General features: G+C 39.0%; 1 long non-coding RNA gene across 1 annotated transcript; it reads right to left on the minus strand.

Moving 5' to 3' along the window:
- Positions 1-2,333: 2,333 nt before the first annotated feature.
- On the minus strand, positions 2,334-20,925 carry LOC132652212 (uncharacterized). The gene is made up of 4 exons (XR_009589692.1): positions 20,797-20,925; positions 4,537-4,623; positions 2,829-3,097; positions 2,334-2,470 (listed from the first exon to the last, which is right to left on the minus strand). It is a non-coding gene; the product is annotated as an uncharacterized LOC132652212 (long non-coding RNA).
- Between the last annotated feature and the right edge of the window lie 205 nt (positions 20,926-21,130).

Consider the following 21,130-nt stretch of genomic DNA (forward strand, 5'->3'; position numbering starts at 1 on the left):
TCCATCTGAAGACATTTTGTAAAGCTGAAACCATGCAGGATGAAAGGATGCTTCTCATTAGCATATGGTAGATCACACAAGTCCTCCTTAAAGCAATCTGACAGAAGAGCATTTCCTGTCCCCGGCCCCTTACACAACAGAGTATGTTCTATAGCACTAACCTAGGTGCAACCACTTTACAGTTACAGAAAACTGGAAACACTGCTCAACTACAGTGAAATTTTATGCATTAACATAGATTACACAAATTTATATACTATTTTATGTAGTCATCACTTTTCAGGTTATGTGGTATTCCATGATTCATTCATTTATTATTGAACAATCCTGACTTCATTCCCTCACTCCTGCTTTTGGAGTAAGTCAGCTCTACTTAGTTTTACTCCTTTAATACTGAACTGTAGGAAAGTGAACAGGAATCCCTTTACTTTGGGGAACAAAACAGTAGACACCCATGCCAGTGTCTGAAAATCCATCATGGCCAGGGGTCTAAAAGTCTGAGCAAGGAGAGGAGAGCAACATGGCAATAACATGACCATGTCTATTACCCACATCTGCACTCAAGAATATTGTCTTTCGCTACAAAGAATGAAGACAATTTAGGGAACTGTCTGGATCCAGGACTGTGGAGACATCTTTGATGAGGTCACATAGCCTGTGTCACCAAATGAAACTAGACATAGGGCATTCTACAAAATAAATGTCCCCCAATCTTTAAAATAACAAGATCAAGAAACCAAAAAGAAGTCTGAGCAGCTCTTCAAGACTAAAGGAAACTAAAAATATATGAGAACTAAGTGTAGCATCAAATTCTGAGCTAGCCGGTCATATCTGAAGGGTAGTTTGGGGTCTGGTCCTGAGGACAGCAGTACAGATGGTAATTTCCTCCACTGGGGCTTGAACCATGCTTATGTAGGAGACAGTCTCTTTAGGAAGTACACACTAGAATCCTCAAGTGAATGCAGCAATCAGATTGCCAGCTTTCCCTTAGAGTCTGGGAATGAAAGGCTCTCTATGTTAGCTTTCCTTTTTAAAACTGCTAAATGCTTATTTCCAATTTTTAGGCATATTTTTATATGTGTGCCTGTGTGTGAGCACACACACAGGCACACTCTCACTCAGGTGCCGCAGTGCACGTGTGAAAGCCACAGGACAGCATGCAAGCGTTAGTTTTTTTCTTTCCACCATGTGAGCCTGGGAATGAAATTCAGGTCATCAAGCTTGGTAGCAAGTATCTTTATTTACTGACTCAACGTTCCTGAACTTATTTCCATTTTTTTTTAAATGCACCTTAAAATTTAGCTAGAGTTAAGGAATAATGTTCAGAAAACCGTAAATTTTAAAAACGTTTTGTATACTAGATAATGTCATTCCGGTGCTGGATTTTCTGAGTTATGACTGTAAAGGTAGACACAATCTTGTGTTAAAGAGATAAACAAGTGTTTTGAGGTGTGGGACCATGATGACTGTGATTTACCCTCAGATAGCTCCAAAAATATTAGTCTTCTCTGAGAATCTCATGGTCATCTCTGGAGGCCTCATCTTTCTTCTCTGACGATCTCTTCCTCTTACCACCCATGCTTAAATATCTATATTAAACCCATCCTCACTTAAAAACATATCCTAACAGTGCATGCACACAGAGACATAGGAAAAGAGAGATGTGACAGTGTCAATATTTAAAAAAGAAGTCTAAATGAAGAAAATATAAGAATTCACTTTGTTCTTTTGAAACATTTATAGACTTCAGATTTTTCTTTGAAACAAAACCTTTAAAAGTAAAAGATCATCAAATCAAAGAAAATCAAATCAAATACAAACTTAAGATTCCTAACATTCGCTCTAAACTTACAAATCAAACTTGAGTGTGCCGCCTAAAATGTTTTCATTTTCTCGGGATTTCAGTGCATCCCAACCACTGAGCAACATCTGCAAGCCACTAAGCCCATCGCTCTCTCTTCCCACAAAATATAGAAACCAAGGGCCCCAAGAGGTCAAGGAACAGAAGGCCACATGGAGAAGTAGTGACAGAGGAAAAGAAAAACAGAATCCAGGTCCTCACTTCCAATTCAGGCTTCTTTGACCCAAATTCTTAAATAGTTGCCTCTCCATGGGACTGCTGTTTGTTTTGTTTTATTTAATCTTGGTCTTCAAAGCTTTCCCGGTTTAACATGCTGTTATGTTAGACCTAGTCGCTTCCGAGGACCTTGGCAGTGACCATCTATCAGAGTGAATTTGGAGATCCGGACATAGCAAACACAGGCATTGGCTTATAATCATCCCTTTCAAGTTGAAAAGTCTATTATGTTTGCTTCGGCTTGAGTTTCATCTCTAAAGGAAATAAAGCAGTTGGAGAGAAGTATTGGAGAGGGCAGGTAAAGAGCCATTGTAGATGGAGGCAATTTCAGATGAAGACCCATCTTGCTCGACTGGAGAATGCCCTGCCCCCATCTAGAATTCAGAAAGGGATCTGTGGAAATAAGGAAGCCACGTAAGTTTGCGCCGAATCATAATAAACACCCCGCACATTTCCCAAGATGCATCTCCCCTTAAAGGAAAACGGGAAAGGGAGCTTGTATTCTGCTGATTCCCTTTGCTAAGCTGGCTCCTGCTGCAGTGAGGAAAAGTCTGATAATCAGATTTGTGCAAGGAGTTCTGTCCAGGCTTGCCGAGCTTCGTCAGCGGAAAAAAAAAAAAAAGTTCATAAACTGCTAACACACAGCGGGTTTTTTTTTTCCGCAGTCAATTTCTATGGTTTCATTTAATTTTACTTTTCTCTAACTATAGATCAAATATTTCATTCCCAGATAAAAGAAAAATGTACTCACCTTGGAAACCCATCTTTTCCCCCACAGAAACTGGAAGATCACAGAATGCGGTGATATATAAGCATAAAAGAACTGAAGCCGCTTCCTGGCAATCTGAGCATGAGTATGGAATTCACATCAAGGTCTTCTGGGCCAGCCTGGGTGTGTTGAAGGTAAACTGCTGTGATGGTTAATATGGACTGTCAACTTGACAGGCTCTAGAACCATCTAGGAGACAGACCCATGGGTGCGTGCTCTAGTTTGCTCTCTGTCGCTGTGTTCAAACACTCCTGACAAAAAAATAATAATAATAATTCAGCTTGGGGAAGAAACTTGATTTGGCTTCCATTTCTGGGTCACAATTCATCTCTGAGAGAAGTCAAGGCAGGAACTCAAGGAAGAACCAAAGCAAAACCCAGAGGAATGTTGCTTACTAGCTTCCCTCTGGCTCATGCTATGCTCTCTTGTGCATCCCAAGCCCTCTCCCTAGATATGGCGCGACCCACTATGATCTAGGCCCTTCCGCATCAATCATGAATCAAGCAGTCTCTCATGAAGACTGATTTGATTTGACCACAATTCATAAATGGCTGCCCCACAATGGGACTGCTGCTTTTTTTTTTATTTTATTTGTATTTATTCTTTGCAAAGCTTTCTCATTTTAGAATGCTGTGTGTTAGACCCAGGCACTTCCACGGAGTGTGGTGATGACCACTGGCCAAGCTGACCAAGGTGTTTCTTTGACTGAGGTTTTCTCTTCCCAGGTGACTCTAGGTTGTGTTAAGTTGACAATAAAAACTAACTGAAACACATGCCTGTAAGAGGTTCCTGTACTGTGTTAATTGACATGGGAAGAACCTCCCTATGGAGCATCTTGGACTAAATAAAAAAAGATAAGGCAAGTAGAACAGTGGCATCCATAGTTTCACTGCTTCTTGACTGTAGCCACCACACCTCTGACCAGCTACTGTATGCTTCTACCACTGTGCACTCTCCATCATGATGAACTTTGAACTGTGAGCCAAGATAAACCTTCATTAAGGTGTTTTTTTTTTCCAGTTATTTTGACACAGCAGCAAGAAAAGTAACAGAACCTCTAAAGAAGATTGCTAAGCACTACCTTTGGTCCAGAAGTTGACCCACTTGGCGACATCACAGTATTGACTGTTGCCAGACACCACCATAAGGTGTAATACTCAAAACAGAATGGACTGATTCCATGCTTGTGTGCGAAGTAAAATAAATCTAACCAAATGTCTTCCTCATCACTCAGGGTAAAAGCCTGATAGTTCCATTTAGCTCTTCTCTCCCTTCTCTCTTTGGTAACCTGTCTCCATAAGCTATGAGTGGTGTAAGTACTACAGCTCTGAAGGGAATGGCGTCCCCAGTGGAAGTGTTACTGCTAAGAAGGGAAATTTGGCAGTCTGGAGCCAAGGAGTATCATAAAGTCACACCACACAGCAAACTTCACACAAGAGATTTGTTGGGAGGGAAAAACCCAGGATGGCAGCTCCTTCTGCTCGAGTAAGACGCAGCAGAAGATGGAGGTGGGGTGAGGGGGGTTAAGTAGTGTTTCTTGTTGGACAGAGCTTTCTAGAATGGAGATTCCCACAGTGGGGATTAATGGGTTTTCAAGTCCTGAGCTTGGACTTTTTACTTTGTAGGATGAAACTTGGCCATCTGAGTCTAGAGAGGCTGGGATTGTCCAATATAGACATTAGAGTATTACCTGGCAGTTGGGACCCTGGCAGTTGCAAGTGCAGCCTTTTCTTTTGAATTTCTTTTTCTCCTTCTGTTTCCTCCAATTCAGCCAGTTCTGTAATTATATTTCATTTAGACATTTTAATGCCATCCTAATTTTATTATGTCACTGTTCTCTCTGAGTTCCTTTCCTTCTTTGTATTGCTCCTGAGCCAGTTTTAAAATATAAAATTGGTTACATGATATACCTACTCAAAAGTTTTCTCTAGCTCCCTGTGACTTGTGGAGTCATCTCTATCTGATTTCTGACTGTTTGAGTTCCTATCTTCATGTCATCCCATAAATGATGGACTGTATCTCAGCCACGATGACCTAACAATGATGAGCTGTATCCCCATCATAATGGGCTGTATCTCAGACATGATGACCTGTATCCCTACCATGATGTCCTGTATCCCCACCATGATGGGCTATCTCACCAATGATGAGCTGTATCCCAACAATGATAACCTGGATCCCCACCATGATGGACTGTAGTATCACTGCCATGATGGACGGTATCCTTACCATGATGGGCTGTACCCCCAACATGAGGGAATGTACCCCTATCTTGATGGACTGTAGTATTCCTACTGTGATGGACTGTATCCTCTCAAACCATGATCCAAAATAAGTCCTCCTTCTCTTAAATTGCTTATTGTTGGGTAATTGGTTCACAGCAATGAGAAAAATAACAACAGAGTACAAAAACTACCAAAACTACAAAGACTTTTTTCCCAAAAATTCCTTTCCCAGTGGTCATTTTAGTCCTTAATGTGACTTCCAACTGTACGTATTTTAAATCTCTACTCAGTGATTAACTTTGCCTATTTACTCAGAAAAGACAACTCCTCATTGGATGAATTGTCCATGTAACATATAGAGGCTACTATAGCTTAATGTCTGCAAGACTTGGTTCTGTAATTTAATTCATGAATTTATCCTAATTCTGCCACTTAACAACTAAATAACTTTGGCCTTAAACTTGAACCTTAAACTCTTTCTCAATGCAAAATGAGAATAATAGCATGACTTATGAAAAGATCTATGAGATGGTACCATAAACTCTGAACCTAGGACCTGGCTCAGAAAAGTATTGGTAAATGTTATTCATTATTATTCATGCTAATTACCTGGAACACATGCTCATAATCCTTACAACAACCTTGTAAAATAATACTATAACCTCCTTGTTACATAATGAACAATAGTTCACAGAGGTTATTAAGTAATTTGCCAAAGGTAAAGAGCTAAAGCATGAACTCTGAAATCTAACAGGTCAACCTCTTCATGACTCTGCCAGACTTAGGGGCCACATAGTCACCACCCTTCATTGAGAATATACTTTATCTGCTAACTCATCAATGATGGGAAGCAATGAAAATTCCATTTCATATTTATGTTTATTGTACTTCAAATGGATGTCTGGAGCACAGACAGAGAAGACTCTTACACATGCCATGGTGGATTCATGGGCAGCTCTTCTTTAAGCAAGGTTACTGCAGGGAAAGTTAGAAGAGAGCATTTAGGCTGAGACTTAAAAGTTCCCTGAGAAGCACATAAAACTCCTTGTAAAGATGCTGTCTAGGAGAACTGCCTAGTTACTGGAAGGGAGAAGCTCTGCTGGAGAAGGAGAATCAGGTGAGGGAAGTGACCAGCATAGAGTAAGAGCCAGGGGGGTGTTGGCTAATGGCCAAGAGACGGAGTTCAGAGCACATCAAGTGTACAGAAAGCCACCAACACCTTTCAAGCTGGAGAGGGTGTGATCTGATGACGTCTAACTGGAGAGTGGACCTCACAGGCAGCATGCAACCTATGAAGAAACCAAGCAGGAAATTATGACAATGTTTTGGTAGGGACAGGAAGGGGTCATAGGGAGACGAGTGGGGCTAGAAACAGACTGTTACAGTAAAATGAAGTCTTCATGAAGATTGCAGAGATTCTGATAGAGAAGGCTCAACTGTTAAAGATCACATATCCAGTACTGATGCTCTGTCAGTGGATTTGCTTTTGTCTGGGTTCTCTGTTTGCTCCCAACCAATGGTCCATGAGCAGATACGGGAAGGAGAGCACAATGAGGGATGATACTGAAGCCGGTGAGAATGAGAAGGCCCTATAGAAACTGTCAACTGCCTTCCCCCAGTAACAGAGCTCCTTCATACTACAGTTTTATATTACCTAATACATGCCCCAACATTATTTAATAATCTCTATTATGCACTACATATTATATTATATTATATTATATTATATTATATTATATTATATGTAATTAACAAATATATATCTTTAACTCAATTAAATTACTTTAAACAAAACCAATGTCATCTCAAATTGAAACTCTGTCTCCCTATTGCTTTGTTCCCATTTTATCTCCATGTTACCCTCTCTTCCATATAGCATTTTTGTTACGTGCTGTCAGACTTTACCATTCAGCAATGACCAAAACAAAAGGAAGAAATGGTACAGGGAGAAAACCAGCAGCTCTGTTCAATAATAGCCAATTGTTTCCCTGACAGCACCCAGACAAATCGTCTAAATCACAAATGCATTTGTGACCCTCATTTTGGAAGGGCTTCTCTAATCTCAGGGATTGGAATTGAACTTCAAAAATGGGTATCAAGGTCTTTGGGGGCCCCTCAATTTGCTGTTCCAACACCCTGGTGGCTGGATGGCTACCATCCTTTTTCATTCCCTTAATAAAAATAACAAGAAAAACTATAATAGCCAAATTTCTTCTCTCAAATGCCAATGTAGAGAGCAATCATTCCCAAATTCCAAGGCAGTAAAAAGGCGACTTTGAACAATGCTTTATTTTTGTCTCATTTATTTCTCAATTTTCATCTCCAGATTAGATATATACCTATAGGAACGGAGACAATGCTGGGAACTGCAGAGGACTTTGATGTCACGAAGCAGATTAAGCATAGAATTACGTATAATCACCACAGAGTTCCCATGACCATCAGTCCATCTCACGTCCTTGTGCAGGAGAGTCAAAGGTAGTCTGGGTGGAAAATGAGAAGAAAAATCACCCTGTGACTGGAGAGGGGTTCCAGGAGTCTCCCTCTGTGTCTCTCTCTGTCTATTTCTGTCTCTGTTTCTGTCTCTGTCTCTGTCTCTCTCTCTCTCTCTCTCCTCTCTTCTCTCCCCTCCTCCTCATCTTCTTCCACCACCTCTCTCTCTCTGTCTCTCTCTCTCTCATCTCTCTCAGAAGATGTAGCTCTCATTGGATAAGAGAACGTGTGAGTGAAATTCACTGAGGTGAATTACTATTAATTTTATGCTATGATTGCATTTTTACTAGGCAGGTTTTTTTAAGTTTCAAATTCTTAACATTCCACTTACCAGTAAGCTCCAAGTAAGAATCAGGATACAGATGTTTTCTAGAAATATTATATATACATATATGGCAAACAGTCTCCCAATGGAATACTTAGATTTGAGTTTTGGGTCCTGTATTAAAAAACAACTAAATATTTCTAATACATATATGCATTGATCATCTGAAAAAGTTTAATGGGCATATTCTTTGATAAGAGAATGTTTCAATAAATTGTATTTTAAAGATAAATCTCACAGATTCATAACACGACCTTAATTTTATTCCTATTTAACATGTACACTTGAAAATTTAAATATCAGCTGGGCATGGTGGTGCATGCCTGTAATCCCAGCACTTAAGGATACGGCGGTAGGCAGATTTCTGTGAGTTCAAGGTTAGCCTGGTCTACAAAGAGAGTCCAAGAAATCCAAGGCTACACAGAGAAACCCTGTCTGGAAAAAACAAGCATAAAGGAAAAAGAAAAGAAAAAGGAAAATTAAATGTAAATAAAATGAAGAGTGATCTGTGCTTTCTGTTCATATACAATGTGAAAGCACAGGCATTTAACATGACCAATAACATCATGTTAAACTGAGTAGCACTATCAGCTTTAACTACAGTAATGCATTTTAGGAACAGTTACCTGGGGAAAAAACTTATGGGGGTGTCTATTTCACAGCAATACTGAGCTTCTAATGAACTATTGCACAGTAGCACAAGCAAAGGTGAGGTCCACACACTACATTCAGACCAACTTATAATATATTATTGGTTTCCATGGTGTAGAATCTTCCAAGGTTTGAGACCAATATTTAAGCATTCTACATTACATTTATCCACCATTCTGCAGTATTTGAATGACTACAGAAGATATACATATATAGTCATTTAGCTATACAGTGTGTGAACAAGTAAACATGAAAGTGCAATGCAGCTCATCAAAATCTTTACCCCACTGTGTAGATTATAATTCAAGTTAAACAGACATTTAAAATCTCTCCTATCACCTCCCCCAAGGACAGCCACCAGAAGACACAGACTAAACACTGAGTGGTTTTGTTTCTTTCTTTCTTTCTTTGATTCTAGAGCCATGACAACTAAGATTTGTTTAGCCCTTAACACATAAACAAGAGGCTTTAAGGGGTATTTGTGACTATTTATAACTCCACTCATTTCTTCTCCATTATATAAAAAAAAAAAAAAAAAAAAAAAAAAAAAAAAAACAAAAAAAAAACAACCTGATTTGGGCTGCTGAGGTAGGTCTCTGGTAAAAGTGCCTGCCAGATGTGCAAAGAGGAGTCCTAACCCATAAAGCACAGGGTGGAAGAAGGGAACGAAGCCTACTGTTATCCCCCAACCTCCACATGCTTGCCATAGGACACAGCAACTGTGCTTACACACACACACATGCACACTAAGAATATCGACCTTCAGGTCATATGTAGTCATAAAGACAGATGAAAATACAACTTTATCTACTTCCAAAGTAAAAAAAAAAAAATTGTCAAATAAAATATTTAAGTTCTGATTAAAAGTCATTTGCAATAGATATTAAAATACTGGAAATGTAATTGATTTCACTGTTGTCGCAATAAAAAATAAGCAAACAAAAGTTAGAGAGAAACAGCGTAAAGGGAAATAAGATAACATTCATTTAGATGTAACCTTCACTTCATAATCTCGCATTTAAATACCAGAAAAGTATTTAAAAAACAATGAAGTATGTATTCCACTGTCTCAAAATTCTCCATATCCTTGAAAAATACATTCACCTGTGCTCACAGTTCAATCCGTCTCTTTAATATAAATTCCCAATACTATGTTTGTCCTGCAAATATTTTTTAAAAGAATTTGTACATACACAAGTATATGACTCAGCTGTAAGCAGGCAGACTTTAACAAGCAGATGTCGTGTGATGTATGCCCAGTCAAGTGCTTATTTCTCAAAACAAACACACTTCCCTACTTAATTTAGGAAATTAGAGACAGTGTGTGGGTGGGTTGTTTCTGGCCAATGCTCACCCTTAAGAATCATCTCCTATAATTAGATTCCATTGAGGTGAATCCACACAATACCTGAGAGCACACAGGTAGGAAAGGAGCTAAAGAGGGGTGAGATCACACCCGGGCTCCAGAAGCTCACCAGCTGTGCCGCCTCGCACCTGCCTGCCAGTCTTCTCTCCGTGCCTCCGTTAACTCCTCCATAAAATGAGCACCATGGTATCAATCACACAGTGTAAGCCTCTTATAAGACGTAATTGGAAAAAAAAAAGATGATATAAATCACCTGAGACACTTCCTGACGCAGAGTCAGTGCTCAGTAAGAATTATATCATACAAATGTTGACATTTAGTTAAACTCCTTGTGTACTCTACCGCTATCTGTTTCATTATACAGAAAAACCTCTAGAACAAGATCACTTTCCAAAAGGCAGAAGAGATGGTTCAGTGGAGAAAAATGCTTACTGAGCAAGAGCGAGGACCTGAGTTCAAGTCCCCAATGTCCCACAACAATGGGCCTGGTAGCACACATCTGGAATCTCAGCAGTGAAACTGTAGGCAGAGGCAAGAGCATACCAGGAGCTCATAAGCCAACAAGGCTGGTATAAGCAGCAAATAAGGAGACCTTCTCTCAAAAAAAAAAAAAAAAATTGGAAGGCTAGGGATGACACTGAAGATTGTTTACAGAACCTGCACTCACACTGTCACATGCAAGCACCCACACTCACACACATACACACGTGTGTGCACACAAAGGATCGTTTTCCTCACTTGAAGAAGTCAGAAATATATTTACTCATACATAAAAATGAATATAAGTATATCAAATGTGTGTAAAAATGTATCTTATTTTTTCTTAAAAACAAGGATGTCTGGTTAATATTAATATTTTGTCATGTCAAATTTGTGCTTAAATTTTTCAAAAATGCAAGACCGTATTCTATGGAAGCCATGTATATAGTGATTGCTCTTAACTATAATTGTAAAATAATTCTGTATAGCATGAATAACCTTAGATGCATTAATTGGTCAAGTGTTAATGCTGCCATGGCTCATTTTATTTTTACTGAGCTATACGCATAAAGTAATATATGAAATGATTATACTACATTTCGTTGTTTAACTAGTAAAAAGTCTAAATTACTTAAGCAAGTATATTGATGATCATTTTGTTATCTAACTGTTATTACTTAGGTTTAGTATCAGTGTAAGAAGCAAAACTGCCAGTTACAAGATTCAAACACCTACCTTAAGCCACTCAAAAGATCAATTACTTTTCCCAGAATCTCACACCTAGCTATGACAACGTCTTAATAAAATCCTTCATCAGTCTGATTCCAAAATACATGCTGTTTCCCTCTTGCCTTGAACTTCCACACGCTAGATGACCAGTGCCCTATCATGATAGGTGGCTTTATTAAAATGATGGTGCCCAGTAGTCCAAAGTCTGGCCTCTGCCAACAAGCTTACCCAGGTCCCCACCTACCAGGCTCTGGCTGAGTGTCCTTAGAAGAGATGTGTGATGTCGCTTTGCCTGAGGCCTCAAAGCATCTACCATCTACCTCATAGGGTGACCAAGAAGATAGTGAGAAAAGGATGCCAAAGTTTAAAAACAGAGCCTGGTGTTCAAAATGTCTTGTTGTGATTAACCGTAGGATAAAGGACCTACAGTCTTCTAAGAGGATAATCGATAATTAGGTGAAAAGAGTTGTAACAGAACAGCGCCATTGAAAGCTCCCTGAAGCCACAACAGCATCTCATTCTTCTGCAGCTGGTACAATGGGTATTTGCTCTGTCGTGAGGGCCAAGCTCTTTTCCAAGAAATCCACAGAATTTCCAAGAAATCAGAACCAGGAAAAACACACAAGCAAATAGAGTGGAGCTAACACACCGAGCTTCCTCAACCTTCGTGAGCAGGAATTACCCAACCCATGTTCTCCCAAGAATTCTGGGGCACTGTCAACCAAGGCCTACTGCCAGGAGATCCCAGAGGCCACTGGGAACATCAACACAGCTTCTTATTGGTAAACCCTCCAAGGGCCTCAAAACTCTAGAGGAGAGAATCAAATTGAAAGCATCTGTTTTCTTCCAAGAGTTGATGTGTGAAGTGCAGAATACTGAAACAGTTATAATTACATCCGGGATGGGAAATTCCTGTCCCTTGGTGGCTGGCAAGGAGTGTAGATGAAAAGGTGGGGTCAGATGTTTTTCTGTCCAGGGGCCATTTTAGTTCCTTCAGCTCTCATACATTTATAGGTTCTCAATTACAGCCTGAAACAGAAGCTTCTAATTTTGGCAGATTTATTAATATCCGATTTATGTCCAGCTTCTCATACCTGAGGTAGATATACAGAATGTTTTAATTCTGGCTTGTAAAAAAATGTTTTTAAAGATGCATTCTTTATGCTTGGATCATCTATAATTACAGTCCACAGATTTATGTTTGGACATCAGGTACAGAATGCCCTCTTAATCACGCCATTAGGTTGAGAGCCCATTATTAGCTCTGGTCTGTGCAAAGCACAGCCTCCCTTTATTCCGCTCTCTAATTCTCTAGCCCACTCACATTCCTTTCTCACACCTTGGCCAAGTATTATAACATGTTTGATGTCTGCCTTTGAGCCTTTCTGTTCCCATGAGCACACACAACATGAACGTGGTTTTTCTTCTTAGCATGTATTTTTTGTGCTTGTGTGTACGTGAAACAGTATGGCTTTCCTGTTGGTTATTTTTGTCTCACTACCCAATGTGTTTTTAAGGTTAACCTACTTTAAGAACACCTACTACTTCAATCTAGGATGCGGTAAAACTCTGAAGGGATGGCCACTGTATCTGCTCTCTTCTGACTTCTCCACGGATGGATGTCTTTATGGGCTATGATGGTTGATCTTTAATGTCAACCTAACTGTCATGGGAGCCACTTAGGAGAAATTCCTCCAGGCATGAAGACATTCCTGGAGAGTTTTGGCTGAAGACTGAAGACCTTGAGTCTCACAGCACCATTCCGTGGGCTGTGATCCTAGACTGAATCAAAAGAAGAGCGCAGGTAGGGAATGCAGCACTCATCTCCCCTCCACGCTCTGATGGTAGATGCCATGAGGCCAGCCACCTCACGCTCCCATCACATGTCTTCCATCATGATGGCCTGTGTCCCCTCAAACCATGACTCAAACTCTTCCTTCATTAAGCTGTGGTTGGTTGTTTTAACTGATGCATAAGGGTACATGTGGTCCGATCTAGGCTGCTTTTGCAAGAAACTGGTGGTACTATGAGAAAGGTCACATGGTTATCAGCTAAAGGACCTTTGGAGATGCTCCACAACAGACCAGCAGTCATGTCATTTTTTATAACTACTACCCAATTGCCCAGTATGAGCCAACTAAACTAGTCTCCACTCCGAATCATTTCCATTGTAATGTTTGGCTGAAGATAGGTTAAGGATTTTGTTTGTTTAGTTGGTTTTGGTTCTGGTTTTTGTCTTTTTCTGAGACAGGGTTTCTCTGTGTAGCCTTGGCTGTCCTGGACTCACTTAGTAGACCAGGCTGTCCTCAAACTCACAGAGATCTACCTGCCTCTGCCTCCCTGGATGCTGGGATTACAGGCATGTGACACCACACCCAGGAATTTTTTTCAATTTATAAAAGATTCTCTTGAATATATCTCAAAGAAAAATAGCTGGAATATCTAAAAATCATTAAACACATTGAGAAGTGAAACTGTCTCAGATACGCCCAGAAGCTAAAAGCATTCTGCAAACCATGTATTCATGTCTCTTCATAGTAAGGATGAGTTAGATTCTTAGATGTAAACCTCCCCCAAATCTTTTCTCAATGAAGACACAATTGATGACATATACATTAGGATGTTGTAATGATCATTTGTCTAGAGTTCAGAGCTTATACCTACAAACTGCAAAATCAGCTCTTCATTAACCCACCCTAAAAGTAGGACAGAATACTACCTTTGATGACTATTATCATTTATTTAACTTAAATAAATATATTACACATAAGCCATCCTGTGACAACAACCCTTCCAAATTCTGGAATTATTCTTGTAGGGACCCAAACTGCATTTTAATCTTAACCATTTGACTGAAAAACATAGGAAAGCATAGAAAAAACTTAGTCAGAATACTGTTCCCACTCTCTCCATCCAAAACCTGCCTGCTTTGTATGGATTCCTGAATAAGAACTATTTTTGTTGTTTGTTGCATAAAATATAAGCCTTATTGCATAAAATATGAATCTTGTTACTGAGACTTAATAAGAGAAAAAAACTATAGGACATTTTAATCTATAGGTATACCTCAAAGATATCAATAAAGCAAATATTTCAATAAAATGTGTATCAGAATAAAACAAGCCACAAGGATCTTTTTTTGGTCTCTAAATATATATATATGAAAGTTATATTTACACTGTATTGTAGTCTATTAAGTGAGAAATGGTATGTCTCAAATGTACATATTTCTTTTAAAATATTATATTCCCCAGGGTCCGATGATTGTTCAAGGTTCCTGAATAAACTGCATTGAAAAAATAAATAAAGTACAACTACCATCTTAAAAAAAAATATTATATTCCTCTGAGATTTTAAAGGTCATCCTGACGTTCAGCATGTCCTAACTTTAATGATAGGTGAGGGTCTTGCCTTGATGCTGATGACTACTGACAGACCAGGGCAGTAGTGGTTGCTGAGGTCTGGAGTGGCTGTGGCAATTTCTTAAAATGAGACCTCAGTGGAGTCTGCCACATCAGTTGATCCTGTCTTTCATGCAGGATTTAGCTATAGGGTTTGGCGCTGCTTGCTACCGTTTACCTACACTAGAACTCCGCTCACACTTTGCAGCAGTCCTCTCAAACCTGCTTCTGCTCTAGCAACTGAGTTTATACAATAATATTCTAAATCCTTTGTTGCCATTTCAATCATGTTCAGCCACTTAAACAATTCTTACTTGTTTATCTGAAAGAATCAATTATTCATCTAACCCAACTTTATCAAGGAACTGTAACACATCATTCACATATTTAGGCTCCGTTTCTAGCTCTATTTCTATCACATCTACAGTTATCACCTCTGCCAGAGTCCTGAACTCCTTATCTCCCTAACGGGCTGTGGCAACTTCTCCCAAACTCCTATTTTTACTGACAGTCTGATCTCCTGTGACTCATAGGCATTCGTCAGGGCATCTAAAATGTGCATGTTCTTCAGATTTTCAGTGGGTATTATTCAAATCCATCAGATGAATAATTATGGCAGCCCTCGCCTTATAAAACATACCTATTAAGTTATAAGAGATGGAAGTTAAAATGACTACTTGATGCACTGAGTGTAAAATGGGTGCTATGTTAGCAGACACGGAAATAGCATGAGTTTCAGCACACATTCATCAAAGCTCTAGGTTGATCAGGCACATTATTGATGAGAAGCAATATTCTGAAAGAAGTCTTTTTCTTTTGAAAAGAAAGAAGTTTGGAATACTCAGTAATCTGTGTCATAAACAGGTGTGCTACTACCTAGCATGGAATGTGCCATTTATAGATCACAGAGTAAACAGGATAATAATTAAGGGAAGTAGGATCTTCAGAATGATATGTGTCAAATGGTCTAAGAATGGAGTCGTGCAAAGAGAATTCTGAAGGCTTATGAGAAAACAAGACAAAAGTCTTGTGACCTCAGTCTTTTCAGAAACACAGAATTGTTCTTGGAATGGGTTTCAGTGATCCTCCCAGGTGTAGCAGATAGGAGTGAGTTTACAGCAGCTGTTATTATTCATCTGCCTCTATGGAAAACCATGTTTGTTGTTGTTGTTGTTGTTGTTGTTGTTTTTGACACGTGTGGCTTGTCCTTGTGACTAAACACCTTACTGTGTGACTCTTCTTAACCCTCACAGTATAAATTGTCTGATGCTCTGGATGAAGTTGGCTATTGCATAAGACTTTTGTCCCCTTAGACCCTGCTCTCCCAGATTCATGCCACCAACAATAGCAGTAAACAGTATGTGATCATGCATTATGTGTAGGAAAAGCATCATGACCAAAATGTTGTGCCCCCAAAACTCACAGTTTAAAATTCTAGCCCCCATTGTGACTGTTTTTGAAGATAACAATATTAAGGACGCAATTAAGGTCAAATGAGATACTAAAAATGAGACTGTAATCTGAGTAGAAAACAAAACAAAACACACAAAATGAAAAGCATCTGCAAGGCAGAAAAAACCGCACCTAAGAAACCAAACCTGCAAAAGTCTGACTTTGGACTTCCTGTCTTCAGGACAAAAGCAACAAAAACAAAAACAAAACAAAAACTGTCTCTGCTATATATGCTCCTCAGTGTCCAATATTTTGTTATGGTATACTGAACTGACAAAACAGAGAAATGGGAGAAAGGATAAAATCAGACTTAGAAGCTGCATTCTACCAGTTTTTTTTTATTCTTGCTTATCATGAGGCTTCTAAATTCAGCCCATTTGGGTGATGCATACAGAAATTCTCCATTATGGCTGAGTATTTGTCAGGGTTTGCTGGTATTTCTAGCAGCTTTCTTGAATTTATTTAAATACTCTGATGTTCAATGCACACAGGTTTATAATTCACTCGTAAATTTTGCCTCCCATAATTGCATAATATTCCTATTTATTCTGTTAATGTGTTTATTTCGTTTAGTGTTTTACTTTCAGTTCCATTAATTTGGTATAATATTAATACTGTCTCTACTGCTTTCTGCATTTCTCTTTATCCAAGTTGTATATGTTGACTTTTTTAACTTTATTTTAAGCGGTTCTTGAATATATACATGTATATCTATCTGCATATTTAGGCTGGCTTTTTTATTTTCAGCATTTAAAAAAAACAATTCAGCTTTTTAATATATCATTTAATAAGTTTTTTTCTACAATGTTACATATTTATGTTATGGTTTTATTTTTCTCTATATTCCATTCTTTCCTCTGGGTTTGATTCAATGAGGTTAGTGTTTCTCTGTTCTCTTTCTTTTTATTTGGGTATTTTACTCTACTTTTTATTTCTACCATGGCAATTTGCCTTCACGAAACATGTCATTTATCATCTCTATTGAGCTGCTATTTATTCCATTTGCCCCCACCCGAAGACAATCAGATTAGGTCTTGCTTTTGGCTTCTGTCTCTTCTAACCAGATGAAGTATTTAGATTTATTTTAGTTAATTCTTATTGCATTAGTGATTTTTTTTTCCGTTTTCAGGGACAAGATGCCTGCAAAGGCAACTTAATAAAAGGGGATTTGCCTTAGCTTATAGTCGTATTGTCTACCATGGTGAGAAGGGAATGCTGGCAGCATGAAGCAGCTGGCTGCACTGCATCCATAGTCAGGCAGCAAAGACACGAACGCACCTGGTACTCAGCAGGCTTGCTCCTTTTTCCTTCCGTCTGGGACCCCAACCCATGGGATAATGCCATCCATATTCAGGGTGGGCCTGTCTGCATCAATTAAACTTCTCCAGAAATGCCCAGAGCTGTGTCTCCAAACTGACTCCCAGTGTAGTCAAATAGACAATCGAGACCAACCACTTCGCTTATCAATACACCCTATAGAAAGCCCCTAAGCTTTCCCGATATCTTAGTGTTAGAATTTCAGACGGTTATTGTTCCTACTGAAACACAGTTCTTCTTTTTGTTGCATGCTTCTGTTGTTGTTGTTGTTTTGTGGTATCCTACCATATGAATTTAACACAGATGTTGTTGGTCTCATTGGCTATCACTTGCCCCTTCATTTCAATTCATTAAAATTGCTTTTTTGCTTAATCTGTCATCTGGTAGTTTTTTTTTCCTCTAGTCTTTTTCTAATAGGACAAGTAGAGAACACGCTCCCGAACCCCACCCCAATATATAAAGATAGATTTCTTTCATGCTGTGAAGTGAGTGCCAGTCTTTGAGTATCAGCCCTCCCCCACACACCAGTCTCATGGTTTTAACATCCACTTTGCTGATACAAAGTCTTCCACAAAGAAGAAGCTGCTAACCTAGGATTCTGTGCTCTAACAGCTTGAAGGACAGTGTTGCATGCAGGCACAATGGGAGTCATTCTCATTCTTCCTTATTGTAGAACTTGCTTGTTCTTTCTTCCTAAAATATTGGATAACATTTTTTCCTTGAAAAGAATTCTGATTGGCACATAAGCCTGTTGATATTTATGAGGTAGAATACAATTTCTGAATTCATATATACCTTGGATAATGATCAAGTTGAGGTAATTATCATATTCTCACCTTAAATTTTTATTATTTCCTTAAGATGAATGCATTAAATTCCTATCTTCTATTTAAAGATCTGCATTGCATGACTGTCAATTATATTCACCCCACTGCAGTGTATAATATCAAAACGCATTCTTCCTATTAAACAATAATGTGGTACCTGCTGAGTTCAGGAATATTCTCAGGGCTTGGAGTAACAATTTCATATTTACTTTTCTGAGCTCCTTGCAGAATCTGTAGTCAATCTTTTGTCAGATCAAGCAAATTTTAATCTTTTGTTTGTCTCTTGTATCTTTTATTTCCCCACTGCTACTCTATAATTTGCTTGTTATAAAACAGAAATGTGTGAACCAAATCTGTTGTATTTTTTGGTCGCGGTTCCCGTTCTTTGTGGTTTTGTTTTGCTACTAAGATTGTTTCATCCACCTTATTCTTGTGGCCTCAGATTCAGCAATTTTTCTTTCAATGTATCTCCCACATTTGAGACTGGGAAACAATGGCTTATTTCCTTTCCTTAGAGAAAATGTGTGTTTTCATTCCTTCAGTTGTTATTTTAAAGCTAAATTCATCAGGGCTAGAGAGATTGCTCAGCCATGAGAGCGCATACTGCCTCCACAGAGCTCAAACGTGGTTCCCAGCACCAATGTCAAACAGCTCAATACCATCTGAAACTCTAGGTCCAGAGGACCTGACAACTCTGACCCTCACAGGCACCCATACTCACATGGATATTCCCACATACAGAAATACATTCATACACATAATTTAAAACAATAAATTTTAGAGCACTGTTTGATATTTAAATCTGCCTAAATATGTCCATCTCTTCAAACATCATCATTTCTTTATGTTGTAAACATTCACATATCATTTCTCCTAGTTTTATAAAGCATACAGCATACAAAGGACTTGGTGAAAGAAGGTGCATAATCTAAACATACTTAAAAAGAACAGAAATTAATGAAGAGACTACCTGGGAAGTGAGGTTTCTTGGGTAAAGCTAGGAAAAGACCCCATGACTGAAGAATCTCCACCACATCCCAAGAGCAGCAAGGGGGGGGTTCAAGATGAGAAAGAACCATGGGGAACAGAGCAGATACTCTTAAGCCTTACAGCCATTGAAGTTTTAGGCATAAACTAAGTGAAACTGACATAAACTGAGGGAGCTACTGCAGAGATTTGAATGCTGAGTCATATCCAATTAAGTTTAAAGTAATCACTGCTATGTAGAGAATGAATGCAAGAGGGGAATGGTTGAATTATTTAAACTTGACAGAACAATCCAGATGAGAAATTAGAGTGGTCAGGGTGCTAGCACAGGATATAGTTTGATAGCAGGGTCCATGCTTAGCTAGCACAAGGATCTGGGCTTGATCCTCAGGGGGAAAAGACATAATAGATCAGTCAACACCGTAGGAGGTTATTGAGAATGATCAGATTCTGCAGGTGGAGGAGTTAAGGGTGAAACAGAAGAACCATGAATGGTTTCAAAGAAGGAAGCTGATGGGAGACTGGAAAGAGGGGAAAAAATGCTGCAACCAGAACTTGGAATAGCTGAGCCAATTGCTAACTATCTAAGGATTCTCAGACTCAGTGGTTAAACATAGCTACTAAGTCATTCAGAATCCAAACAAATAAAGCATGTTCAAAACACAAGTAATAAATGCTCACCACCGATCATTGCATTTTGCTGTGTTAATCCTCTTGAAATTCTTCAAACAAGCTGCACCTACACAATGGTGTCCTACTGGGAATCTCTTCCCAATCGTACATTTGGTGACATGATTCTACGAGTTTTAATTTAACCATGATAAGAGTCTTCACACCACAGAAATTGGAAAGTACAAAAATCAATGATTCATCTCTCGTTTGCTTGCTTGGCTAGACTGAAGAAATAGGGAAAATGTTAGGAGCGTGGGCAAAGTGAAAACCTGCACAGTTGTGTCTGTTACACTGCTCTAACACAAAGCTAAGCAACCACTCACCCGGTATTCACAACCATCCTCGGGTTCAGCAAAGGAGCTTCTGTGACACTAATATCTGGATAAAACTCTCATATGCACCTCCACTATTTTATTTTTATCCTGTTTGTTAAGGTAAATAAAAGTAGCAACTGACCTTGACACTGGAACTACATAGAGTTGTTCATTAGCTCATTAGGTGACAAATACAAGAAATTTTCAAGAATCACTAAAAATCACTCTGTGAGAAGATATTGACTCTCAGTACAATGTATACCAAAGTGTGTGTGTGTGTGTGTGTGTGTGTGTGTGTGTGTGTGCATGTGAATGTATGTGGTTTTGATTGTTTTGGGGCTTTTGTTTTTCAGAAAACCACTGGTTAGGTCCTCAGCAGCTCACCATCGTCTTCACCAAAACAAGAAACATGGAGGTGGGAGCCAGTCTACCAGGAACTGTCCTCTGTAATACATGCTTTTTCTCAATCTATAGTTGCAGAATTTCATTTGTCTGCTGACCATTCACTTTGGGAAATACCAATACTCAAAAGAATGGCATCCAAAAAGACCAAAGGGCATGAGTCAGTCTTTTCTTCATTCCCCTTGCAACCACAAAAATATCCCATAATTTCTAATCCGCCGAAAGTTCACTGAATACCCAGTGTAAAGAAGAACTCCCAGAGAAGACTCCAAGTATTAGGGCTGGAATATGAAATGTTCCCACACTCACGTGCACAGATGCTTCCTGGTCTGTCCATAATGTAAGGAGTTTCAACATGATGCCATGAAACCAGTACACCATTCCAGGATAGACTAAAATCCTAAACAAGGATTCCAAATCAATCCTTCTTCCCTTAAGTAGCTTCTCTAGGGTGTTTTTCTTTTCACGAAGATTAGAAACCCATACAGAAAACTGGTACCAAGAGTGAAGTCATTGTGATAAATCTGACCAGGTGTTTCGTAGGGTTTGCTTTTTTTTTAACTGTTTTGTGGGAGGAATGCTGAAGAGCTTGGAGCTGCCAGCCAGAGAAGCTTCCACATGCCCTAAGCAGAACTTGATGGGT

The sequence above is a fragment of the Meriones unguiculatus genome, chromosome 2 (assembly GCF_030254825.1).
Source record: "Meriones unguiculatus strain TT.TT164.6M chromosome 2, Bangor_MerUng_6.1, whole genome shotgun sequence".
NCBI classification, from domain to species: domain Eukaryota; kingdom Metazoa; phylum Chordata; class Mammalia; order Rodentia; family Muridae; genus Meriones; species Meriones unguiculatus.